Source organism: Chiloscyllium punctatum, chromosome 7, assembly GCF_047496795.1.
Source record: "Chiloscyllium punctatum isolate Juve2018m chromosome 7, sChiPun1.3, whole genome shotgun sequence".
NCBI lineage: Eukaryota > Metazoa > Chordata > Chondrichthyes > Orectolobiformes > Hemiscylliidae > Chiloscyllium > Chiloscyllium punctatum.
This window is the reverse complement of record NC_092745.1, coordinates 133,397,297-133,410,700: the sequence shown is the minus strand read 5'-3', so window position 1 is coordinate 133,410,700 and position 13,404 is coordinate 133,397,297.

Sequence of the window (13,404 nt, the reverse complement as noted above, 5' to 3'; positions counted from 1 at the left end):
GAGTTCTATGTGCCTTCTTCACTATTCTATTCAGGTTGGCAGATTGTGATTAGTTGAGTGCTACAAGTATCTGGATTTGGATTGATTTGATTTGATTTATTATTGTCACATTTACCGAAATACTATGAATAGTATAGTTTTGTGTGCTAGCCAGACAAATTATACCTTACATAAATACATCAGCTTTATAGAACAGAATGCAGAATATAGTGTTACAGCTACAGAGAAGGTGAGGAGAAAGATCAGTTCTAATATATGAGCGGTCCATTCATAAGTCTGATAACAGCAGGGAAGAAGCTGTTCCTGAATTTGTCGGTATATATTTTCAATTTTTTTTATCTTCTGTCCATAGGAAGAGGGTGGAATAGAGTTTAACCAGGGTGGGAGGAGCCTTTGATGATGTTGGCTGGTTTCGCGAGGCAGCTGGAAGTGTGAATGGAGTTAATAGATGGAAGGCTGGTTTGTGTGATGGACTGGGCTGTGTTCACAACTCTCTGTAATTTCTTGCAGTCTTGGGCAGCGCATACCAAGCTGTGATGTATTTGCATAGGATGCTTTCTATGGTGCATCTATAAAAATTGGTAAAAGTCATTGTGGATATGCCAAATTTCCTTAGCCTCCTGAGGAAGCAGAGGCATTGGTGTGCTTTGTTGACTGTCGTGTTGACTTGGATGGACCAGGACAGACTGTTGGTGATCATCACTTGACACACTCAACCATCTCCACCTCAGCACCACTGATACCGACAGGGGCATGTCCTCCACTCTGCTTCCTGAAGTTGATGACCAGCTCCTTCATTTTGCTGACATTGAGGGAAGAGATTGTTGTCTTGACACCATGCTAGGCTCTCTCTTCCCTGTATTCCATCTTGTCATTGTTTGAGATCCAACCCACTATGGAGGTATCATCAGCAAACTTACAATGGAGTTGCAGCTGGATTTGGCCACATGGTGATGAGTGTGTAATGAGTATACAAAGAGGCTGAGTACATAGCCTTGCGGATTACCTTTGTTGAGGATTATCATTGATGAGGTGCTAGCATCTATCCTTGCTGACTGCAGTCTGGGGGTCAGGAGCCAGGAGCAGAGTTCTACATCTCAGAATTTGGAGATGAATTTGGTTGGAATTATGGTGTTGAAGTTGGAGCTAATGTCAATAAATAGGAGTCTGATGTAGGTTTCCTTGTTATCTAGATGTTCTAGGGATGAGTGTAGAGCTTGTGAGATGGTGCCTGTCATGGACCCTACCACCCTGTGGCCCAACATTTGAACTCCCCCTCCCACTCTGCCGAGGACATGGAGGTCCTGGGCCTCCTTCACCGCCGCTCCCACACCTCTAGACGCCTGGAGGAAGAACGCCTCATCTTCCGCCTCGGAACACTTCAACCCCAGGGCATCGATGTGGACTTCAACAGTTTCCTCATTTCCCCTTCCCCCACCTCACCCTAGTTCCAAACTTCCAGCTCAGCACTGTCCCCATGACATGCCCTACCCACCTATCTCCTTTTCCACCTCTTCACTCCAACCCTCCTGCCTCACCTATCACCTTCATCCCCTCCCCCACTCACCTATTGTACTCGATGCTACTTTCTCCCCACCCCCACCCTCCTCTAGCTTATCTCTCCACGCTTCAGGCTCTCTGCCTTTATTCCTGATGAAGGGCTTTTGCCCGAAACATTGATTTTGCTGCTCCTCGGATGCTGCCTGAACTGCTGTGCTCTTCCAGCACCACTAATCCAGAATCTGGTTTCCAGCATCTGCAGTCATTGTTTTTACCTATTCTGACTGTAGGCGAATTGTAGTGGATCAAGGCAGGCTAGGAGACTGCAGTTGATGTGGGCCATTACTAACATCTCAATGTACCTCATAATGATGGAAATACCTGTGCTCAGGCCTCAACTTTTTAAAATCTGTATTAATAATCTAGACGAAGGAAGCTAGCACAAGTTTGCTGATCATACAAAGATAGGTGGGAAAGTAAACTGACAGAATGGCTTATGCCCGAAACGTCGGTTCTCCTGCTCCTCGGATGCTGCCTGACCTGCTGTGTTTTTCAAGCACCACACTTTTCAACTCTGGTCTCCAGCTTCTGCAGTCCTCACTTTCTCCAAGTAAACCGACAGGAGAACCAAAGAAGCTCCAAAGGAAGGTAGGGAGATTAAGTAAATGGGCATATGTGCAAAAGTGAAACTATTAACTATGGCTAGAAAGGATAGAGAAACATAATATTTCTAAATGCTAAGAATGTATTAAACGCCCACATCGGAGGGATTACACAGGAAATACAAACTGGCAAATGGGTACAAACAATCAAGATAGCAAGGCCACATTGGCATTTATGCAAGTTCCAGTACATGAGTACGGTAACCTTTCCCAGAAGAACTGCAACAAAAATTCACTAGATTGATTTCTGCAATGGGCAATCTTTCCAGTGATGAAAGACAGAATGAAATGAAACTGTACTCTTTAAAGTTCAAAAGAATTAGAGATGATATCACCGAAACAAACAAGGTTCTGGAACAACGTTGATCTGATTAGGTGTACCCGGGAACTCTGGGGGAAGCGAGAGAAGTGATTGCTGGGCCTCTTGCTGAGATATTTGCATCATTGATAGTCACAGGTGAGGTGCCGGAAGACTAGAGGTTGGCAAACGTGGTGCCACTGTTTAAGAAGGATGGTAAAGACAAGTCAGGAAACTATAGACCGGTGAGCCTGACCTCGGTGGTGGGCAAGTTGTTGGAGGGAATCCTGAGGGACAGGATGTACATGTATTTGGAAAAGCAAGGACTGATTTGGGATAGTCAACATGGCCTTGTGCATGGGAAATCATGTCTCACAAACTTGATTGAGTTTTTTGAAGAAGTAACAAAGAGGATTGATGAGGGCAGAGCAGTAGATGTGATCTATATGGACTTTAGATCCGGCGTTCAACAAGCTTCCCCCTGGGAGACTGGTTAGCAAGGTTAGATCGCATGGAATACAGGGAGAACTAGCCATTTGGATACAGAACTGGCTCAAAAGTAGAAGACAGAGGGTGGTGGTGGAGGGTTGTTTTTCAGACTGGAGGCCTGTGACCAGTGGAGTGCCACAAGAATCAGTGCTGGGCCCTCTACTTTTTGTCATTTACATAAATGATTTGGATGCGAGCATAAGAGGTACAGTTAGTAAGTTTGCAGATGACACCAAAATTGGAGGTGTAGTGGACAGCGAAGAGGGTTACCTCAGATTACAACAGGATCTGGATCAGATGGGCCAATGGGCTGAGAAGTGGCAGATGGAGTTTAATTCAGATAAATGCGAGATGCTGCATTTTGGGAAAGCAAATCTTAGCAGGACTTATATACTTAATGGTAAGGTCCTAGGGAGTGTTGCTGAACAAAGAGACCTTGGAGTGCAGGTTCATAGCTCCTTGAAAGTGGAGTCACAGGTAGATAGGATAGTGAAGAAGGCGTTTGGTATGCTTTCCTTTATTGGTCAGAGTATTGAGTACAGGAGTTGGGAGGTCATGTTGCAGCTGTACAGGACATTGGTTAGGCCACTGTTGGAATATTGTGTGCAATTCTGGTCTCCTTCCTATCGGAAAGATGTTGTGAAACTTGAAAGGGTTCAGAAAAGATTTACAAGGATGTTGCCAGGGTTGGAGGATTTGAGCTATAGGGAGAGGCTGAACAGGCTGGGGCTGTTTTCCCTGGAGCGTCGGAGGCTGAGGGGTGACCTTATAGAGGTTTAAAAAATTTTGAGGGGCATGGATAGGATAAATAGGCAAAGTCTTTTTTGTGGGGTGGGGGAGTCCAAAACTAAAGGGCATATGTTTAGGGTGAGGGAGGAAAGATATAAAAGAGACCTAAGAGGCAACATTTTCAAACAGAGGGTGGTATGTGAATGGAATGAGCTGTCAGAGAATGTGGTGGAGGCTGGTACAATTGCAACATTTAAGAGGCATTTGGATGGGTATATGAATAGGAAGGGTTTGGAGGGATGTGGGCTGGGTGCTGGCAGGTGGGACTAGTTTGGGTTGGAATATCTGGTCGGCATGGACGGGTTGGACCAAAGGGTCTGTTTCCATGCTGTACTCCTCTATGATTCTATAACATGGAATATGGATGCTGGAGGTGAATGTATATCAATCTTATCAGATGGCAGGATATATTGACAGATTGATGACCAAAGAATATTGGATTCTTTTTGTTTGTGGGTATCACTGGCTGGTCCAGAATTTATTGTCCATCATTAATTGCCTCAGAAAGCTGCTAAGAGTCAACCACATTGATGGGTCTGGAGTCATATGTAAGTCAGACTGGGTAAAGGCAGCAGATTTCTTTTCCTCAAGGAGATTAATGAATCAGATGGGGGTTTTCCCCAGTAGCTGGCAATGGTTTCCTGGTCATCATTAGAATCATAATTCCAGATTTCTTTGTTGAATCCAAATCCTACCAACTGCAGGATTTGAACCCAGGGCCCCAGAACATTACCTGAGCTGGAATGGATTCATTCTGGTGAATGTTTTACTTATGTGCCATAAATGACTCCCTAAGAGTTGCCAAATTGGAGGGTTGTCAGCGCACAGTGACGTGGTTAAAGCTGAAATTGCTGGGGGCCACACTTGAATGAGAGCATGTCAATTGCTACGTGCCCTCAAAGACAGTGTTTAGAAGGCACTGGTGCTAAGGAAGCAAGACCAGGCAATGGGAGATAGTGAATGAGGTGATAGGTCACTTAAGGCAGGCAGTGCTATTGCCATTGGGTTGGCTTTTGCCACGAGATGAATAACCAAAAAGACCCACCCGGTAAACTGTTGAGATGAAGCTAGGATTGACATGGTTGCCTGCCTAGGCAGTGATTGGCCCTCCCTGTGCAGGCAATTGGGAGTAGAAGAAATCCCTAATTGGCCATTTAAAAGAATCAAATGGCGTACATGCAGATGGCCAGCTTTCCTGTTACTGGCTTCCTGTTGTTGAGATGGCTTTCCAAGTTATTTTGCCAGCCTTCTCACCTCCCAACCCATCCTCAAAAGACCTGGTAAAAATTTAGTCTATTAACTTTGATTTTTTCTTTCGAGGTGCTGCTAGACCAATGGAGATTTACCAGCATTTTCTGGTTTTACTTCTGTTTCTGAGATTGAGTTTCAAGGCAGTGGTTGAAAAAACTTCAAGGTGTTATATATTGGCAGCTAACAAATAACACATGAACACATGAGTTATTAATAAAAACGGAGACTGAGTACAGTAATAGACAAATAAACAGAGGGACATAAAAAGGCATGTATGTAAATGTAAGTATCCAGACAGGGAACCATTTAATCAAGGAAAACAATGCAGATGGTAGGAATGTGAAATTTAAAAAAAACACAGCAGATGAGGCAACGTATAGGGGAAGTCCAGAAATGATTTACAAGAATGAGAAACTTCAGTTTAGAACATAGAACATTACAGCACAGTCCAGGCCCTTCGGCCCTCGATGTTGCGCTGACCAGTAGAACCAATCTGAAGCCCATCTAATCTACACTGTTCCATTTTCATCCAGATGTTTATCCAATGACCATGTAAATGCCCTTAAATTTGGTGAGTCTACTACTGTTGCAGGCAGTGTGCTCCATTCTCCTACTACTCTCTGAGTAAAGAAACTACCTCTGACATCTGTCCTATATCTATCACCCCTCAATTGAAAGCTATATCCCCACATGCTAGCTATCGCATAGAACATAGAACATAGAACATAGAAGAATACAGCGCAGTACAGGCCCTTCGGCCCTCGATGTTGCGCCGATCAAAGCCCACCTAACCTACACTAACCCACTATCCTCCATATACCTATCCAATGCCCGCTTAAATACCCATAAAGAGGGAGAGTCCACTACTGCTACTGGCAGGGCATTCCATGAACTTACGACTCGCTGAGTGAAGAACCTACCCCTAACATCAGTCCTATATCTACCCCCCCTTAATTTAAAGCTATGCCCCCTTGTAATAGCTGACTCCATACGTGGAAAAAGGTTCTCACTGTCAACCCTATCTAACCCCCTAATCATCTTGTACACCTCTAACAAGTCACCCCTAAACCTTCTTTTCTCCAATGAAAACAACCCCAAGTGCCTCAGCCTTTCCTCATAGGATCTTCCTACCATACCAGGCAACATCCTGGTAAACTTCCTCTGCACCCGTTCCAGTGCCTCCACATCCTTCCTATAGTATGGCGACCAAAACTGCACACAATATTCCAGATGCGGCCGCACCAGAGTCTTATACAACTGCAGCATGACCTCAGGAATCCGGAAATCAATTCCTCTACCAATAAAAGCCAGTACGCCATATGCCTTCTTCACCGCACTATTTACCTGGGTGGCAACTTTCAGAGATCTGTGTACATGGACACCAAGATCCCTCTGCTCTTCCACACTACCAAGTATCCGACCATTAGCCCAGTACCCCATCTTTTTATTACTCTTACCAAAGTGAATCACCTCACACCTAGCTACATTGAACTCCATAGATTGAAGTAATTGAGACTGTTCTCCTTGGAGAGAAGGCTGGGAGATTTGATAGCGGTTTTCAAAATCATGAGTGGGCTAGATGCATTGGATAGGAAGAAACTGTTTCCGTTTGTACAACAAACAAGAAAAAGGGGGCATAGATTTAAAATGGTTTGCAGAAGAAAGGATATGTATTAAAAAAAAATTCACACTGTGTGTAGTTCAACTATGGAATGCACTTCCTGGAACTGTTGTGGAGGCAAGTTCAATGAAGGCTTTGAACGGAAAATTAGATGATGATTTTGATACAAAATATGTATAATGGTGTGTGAAAAAAGCAGGAAATTGACACGAGGAAATGATGCTTATTTGAGGATCCAGTGCAGATCTTATAAGACCATAAGATCCAGAAACAGTAGCAGACCTTTCAGCCACTCAAGCCTGCTCCACCGTTCAATAAGATCATGGCTGATCCAACACTCCTCATGTTATTTCCTGCCCCTTCCCCATCACCATTGATTGTCTGACTAATCAGGAACCTTTCTCAGCTGTGTATGTACACAAGGACTCTACTCTCTGTAGCAAGGAATTCGAGAAGAGCAAGAGGAGATTCTTTATCCTCTGAAAGAAGAAATTCCTCCTCATCTCAGTCTTCAATTGGCATCCCTGTTTTTTGAGACTATGCCCTCTGGTCTTAGACTCTCCTGTGTGGGGAAACATCCTCTCAGCATTTATCCTGTCAAGCCCTATAAGAATCCGAAACATACCAATGAAATCGCATCTCATTCTTCTAAATTCCAATGAGTCCCAAACTTGTCTAACCTTTGCTCATAAAACAACGTCTCCATACTGGGATCATCCTTGGGAACCTCCTGTGAACTGCCTTCAATGGATGAATATCTTTTCTTAAATAAGGAACCCAGAACTGCTCTCACTACTCCAGATGTGGTCTCACCAGCACCTTGTGCAGTTACAGTAAGACTTCCGTATCCTCATACTCCAACCCCCTTGAAATAAGGGCCAACATTCCATTAGCCTTCCTGATTACCTGCTGCCCCAGTGAGCTAGCTATTTGTGTTTTGTGCATAAGTTCCCACAAATCCCTCTGAGTTCCAGCATTCTGCAGATTTTCTCCATTGGAATAATACTATTTTATTCTTCGTTCCAAAATGATCTTCATATTTTCACAGATCATACTCCATTTGGCAATTTTTTTGTCTATTTACTTAATCTATTAATATCTCTCTGTAAACTGTATGTATTCCTTTCACAGCCTGCCCTTCCACCACCCAGGCTCCCGCCTCAGGCGACTGTCTGTGTGGAGTTTGCACATTCTCCCCGTGTCTGCGTGGGTTTCCTTCGGGTGCTCTGATTTCCTCCCACACTCCAAAAATGTACAGGTTAGGTGAATCGGCCATGCTAAATTGCCCGTAGTGTTAGGTGAAGGGGTAAATGTAGGGGAATGGGTCTGGGTGGGTTGTGCTTCGGCGGGTCAGTGTGGACTTGTTGGGCCGAAGGGCCTGTTTCCACACTGTAAGTAATCTAATCTAATCTATCTTTGTGTCATCTGCAAATCTAGCTAGTTGATTTGCCTCCTTACTGCCAAGTCATTAATGTATATTGGGAACAGTTGCAGTGCCAGCACTGATCCCTGCGGAATGCACTGGTTAGATTAGACTAGATTCCCTACTATGGAAACAGGTCCTTCGGCCCAACAAGTCCACACCGACCCTCCGAAGAGTAACCCATCTGCACCCATTCCTTTACCCAGTATTTACCCCTGACTAATTCACCTAACTCTATGGGCAATTTAGCATGGCCAATTTACCTGGCTCGCACATCTTCGGGAGGAAACCAAAGCATCTGGAGAAAACCCACGCAAACACGGGGAGAATGTGCAAACTCCACACAGGCAAGAATTGAACCCAGGTCCCTGGCGCTGTGAGGCAGCAGTGCTAACCACTGAGTCACCATGCCACCCTACAGATTGCCAATCTGAAAAGAATCCCTTATTCCCACTTGCTGTTTCCTGGCCATTAGTCATTTCTCTAACCATGTCAATATATTACCTCCAACACCACTGGCTCTTATCTTATGACATCTTGTTGTGAGGTACCTTGTTGAATGCCTTCCAGAAGTCCAAATACAACATTTTTGCTGCTTCATTATCCATGCTTGTTGAGACTTCCTCAAAACTACTCGGACCTGCTTTGCCTTTTCATGAAGCCATGCTGATTCTGCTTGATTAGATTGATTTTCCAAATGTTACGCTATTACTTCGAGTCAGAGAGTTGTACAGCACGGAAATAGACCCTTCAGTCCAACCCATCCGTAACAACCAGATATCCTAAATTAATTTAGTCCTGTTTGCCAGCATTTGACTCATATGCCTGTACAACCTTTCTATTCACATATCTATCCAGATATTTTAAAAATATTGTTATTATACCACATTCCACCACTCCCTCTAGCAGATCATTCCAGACATGCACCCCATCTCTGCGTGAAAAACTTGCCCCTTAGGTTCCTTTAAAATCTTTCCCCTCACCTTAAACCTATGCCCTCTAATCCTGGACTCCCCCCACCCCAGGGGAAAAACCCTTGTCTATTTACCCTACCCATGCCCTTCATGATTTTATAAACCTCTATCACCCCTCAGCCTCTGATGCTCTAGGAAAAACAGCTCCAGCCTATTCAGCTTCTCCCTACAGTTCAAACCCTCCAACCCTGGCAATAACCTTGTAAATCTTCTCTGAACTCTTTCAAGTTTCACAACATCCTTCCAGGGAGACCAGAACTGTATGCTGTATTCCAAAAGTGGCCTAACCAATGTCCTGTACAGCCACAACATGACCTCCCAACTCCTATCCTCAATGCACTTACTAATAAAGGCAAGCATACCAAATGCCTTCTTCACTATCCTATCAAACTGTGACTCCTCTTTCAAAGAACTATGAACCTGCACTCCAAGGTCTCTTTATTTAGCAACATTCCCCAGCATCCTACCATTAAAAGTCTGACCCTAATTTGCCTAAAAACCAACCCACCACCATCCCTATCTTCCACCTTTGAGCTAGTCCTGAATCCAAATGGCTTGATCTCCCTGTATTCCAATGTGATCTAATCTTGCTAATCAGGGTCCCATGAGGAACCTTATTAAACGCCTTACTAAAGTCCATATAGATCACGTCCACCACTCTGCCTTCATCAATCCTGATTTGGAGACGCCGGTGTTGGACTGGGGTGTACAAAGTTAAAAATCACACAACACCAGTTTATAGTCCAACAGGTTAAATTGGAAGCACTAGCTTTCGGAGCAACTGATAGTCACTATCACCTGATGAAGGAGCGTTGCTCTGAAAGCTAGTGTGCTTCCAATTAAACCTGTTGGACTATAACCTGGTGTTGTGTGATCTTTAACTTCATGAATCCTCTTTGATTTTTTTGAAGAAGTAACAATCAAGTTAGTGAGACACGATTTCCCAAGCACAGGCCATGTTGACTATCCCTAATTGGTCCTTGCCTTTCCAAATACATGTAAATCCTGTCCCTCGGGATCCCGTCCAACAATTTGCCCACCACTGAAGTCAGGCTCACCACTGCTCCCTGGCTTTTCCTAACCATCTTTCTTAGATAGTGGCACCACATTAGCTAACCTCGCGTCTTCTGGCACGTCACCTGTGGCAAATGATAATATCGCAGCAAGGGGCCCAGCAATCACTTCCATAGCTACCCACAGAGTTCTAGAGTACACCTGATCATGTCGTAGAGTCATAGAGATGTACAGCATGGAAACAGACCCTTCAGGCCAACCTGTCCATGCCAACCAGATATCCCAACCCAATCTAGTCCCACCTACCAGCACCTGGCCCATATCCCTCCAAACCCTTCCTATTCATATACCCATCCAAATGCCTCTTAAATGTTGCAATTGTACCAGCCTCCACCACATCCTCTGGCAGCTTATTCCATACACGTACCACCCTCTGCGTGAAAAAGTTGCCCCGTAGATCTCTTTTATATCTTTCCCCTCTCACCCTAAACCTATGCCCTCTAGTTCTGGACTCTCCGACCCCAGGAAAAAGACTTTGTTTATTTATCCTATCCATGCCCCTCATAATTTTGTAAAACTCTATAAGGTCACCCCACATCGTCCGACGCTCCAGGGAAAACTACCCCAGCCTGTTCAGCCTCTCCCTATAGCTCAAATCCTCCAACCCTGGCAATATCCTTGTAAATCTTTTCTGAACCCTATCAAGTTTGACAACATCTTTCCGATAGGAAGGAGACCAGAATTGCACGCAATATTCCAACAGTGGCCTAACCAATGTCCTGTACAGCCACAACATGACCTCCCAACTCCTGTACTCAATACTCTGACTAACAAAGGAAAGCATACCAAACACCTTCTTCACTATCCTATCTACCTGCGACTCCACTTTCAAGGAGCTATGAACCTGCACTCCAAGGTCTCTTTCCTGGAGATTTATCCACCTTCATGCATTTTAAGATATCCAAGCACCTCCTCCTCTGTAATATGGACATTTTTCAAGATGTCACTATTCATTTCCCCATATTCTCTATCTTCCATATCCTTCTTCACAGTAAACACTGCAAAATCTTGTTTAGTATCTCCTGCGTCTCCACACAAAGGCCGCCTTGTTGATCTTTAAAGGGGCCCTCTTCTCTCCGTGGTTACCCTTTTGTCCTTAATGTTTTTTGAGAATCCCTTTGGATTCTCCTTAACCCTATTTGCCAAAGCTATCTCATGTTCCCTTTTTGCCCTCCTGATTTCCCTCTTTAGTATATTTCTACAGCCTTTATAGTCTTCTAGGGATTCACTCAATCTCTCCTGACATTTGTTTCTTTCTCAATCCAGCATTCCCTACACCTCCCAGCCTTGCTCTTCACCCTACACCTCCCAGCCTTGCTCTTCACCCTACACCTCCCAGCCTTGCTCTTCACCCTAACAGGAATATACTTTCTCTGGACTCTCATTCTCATTTCTGAAGGCTTCTCATTTTCCAGCCGTCCCATTCACTGCGAACATCTGTCCCCAATCAGCTTTTGAAAGTTCTTGCCTAATATCATCAAAATTACCCTTCCTCCAATTTAGAACTTTTAGATCTGGTCTATCCTTTTCCAAGACTATTCTAAAACTAAGAAACTTTAAATTGAGGGGAGATAGGTATAAGACAGATGTCAGAGGTAGTTTCTTTACTCAGAGAGTAGTAAGGGTATGGAATGCTTTGCCTGCAACGGTAGTAGATTCGCCAAGTTTAAGTGCATTTAAGTCGTCATTGGACAGGCAAATGGGCGTACATGGAATAGTGTAGGTGGGATGGGCTTCACATTAGTATCTGGATTAGTGGTGCTGGAAGAGCACAGCAGTTCAGGCAGCATTTACCTCTTCAGATTAGTATGACAGGGCGGTGCAACATCGAGGGCCGAAGGGCCTGTACTGCGCTGTAATGTTCTATGTTCTACGTATGAAATAGAGTTATCGTCACTGGCCCTAAAGTGCACCCCTACTGACACCTCAGTCACCTGCCCTGCCTCATTTCACAAGAGTAGGACAAGTTTTGCACCTTCTCTAGTAGGTACATCCACATACTGACTCAGAAAAACTTTCTTTTACACACTAACAAACTTCTTTCCATCCAAGCCCTTAACACTATAGCAGTCGCAGTCTATGTTTGAAAAGTTAACATCCCCTATCATAACCACCCTATTATTCTTACAGTTAACTGAGATGGCCTTACAAATTTGTTTCTCAATTTCCTGACTATTGGGGGTTTATAATACAATCCCAATGTGATCATCCTTTTCTTTTTCTCAGTTCCACTTCCTTAATAATTGATTCCAATACTTTTCCAACAATTGATATTAGGCCAATCAATCTATTGTTACCTGCTTTTTGCCTTCCTTTTTTGAATAAGGGTATCATGTTGAATGAGGGTATCAAGTTTTCCAATCCTTTGGCAGCTCTCCAGAGTCCAAGGTGTTTTGGAAAATTACAACGAATGCTTTCACTATCTCTCTAGCTACCTGTTTTATGATCCGAGGGTGCAAATCATCAGGTGCAGCAAACATATCTGCCTTTAATCCCACTAATCTGTCTAATATTTCTCAAATGATTGCATCCAATTCCCTCCCCATATCCTTTAGTATTAATAGAATACTTAAAACAGCTTCCATCATAAAGACTTACACAAAATATCTGTTTAACTGTTTGGCCATTTCTTTGTTCTCATAACTGTCGCCCCAACTATATTTTCTAAGGGGCCTATGTTCATGTTGACCTTTCTCTTCCTTTTCATAAATTTACAGAAACTGTTATTGTCAGTTTTTATGTTCCTCATGAGCTTGTCCAGGTAGTTTATTTTCTGTATTTATCTTTTTAGGCCCTTGCTGGATTCTGAATTTATCCTAGTCTTAAGGGGTTATCACTAACTTTTGCCTGCTTATATACTTTTTCTTTAATTTTAACACTCTCCTTAACTTTGTGGTTAGTCATGGCTGGTTTATCCTTTTCTGAGAATCTTTCCTCCTTACTGGGATGTACTTTTGCTGAGAGTGGTGAAATACCTCTTCAGATATCTGCCAGTGATTGCTTCCTGCCATTCTTGCTGATCTATTCATCCAGTTCACTTGAACTAACTCTATCCTCATTTCACTGTAATTTGCCTTATTTAGGTTCAACATACTTGTGTCTGACCCACTCACTCTAAAGATTGAATATTAAAATCTAATATGATTACTACTTCCTTGGGTTATCATTTAGTCTGAGGTAATTTATTAAACCTATCTCAACCAGACCCAATATGGCTGAACGGCCTCCTTCTGCACTATAGAATTTCTGTCATTCTGAATATCTATGGAGAAATTAAGATTAATGTTTCAGGTCATGACCTTTCATCATACATGGAAGAAGTT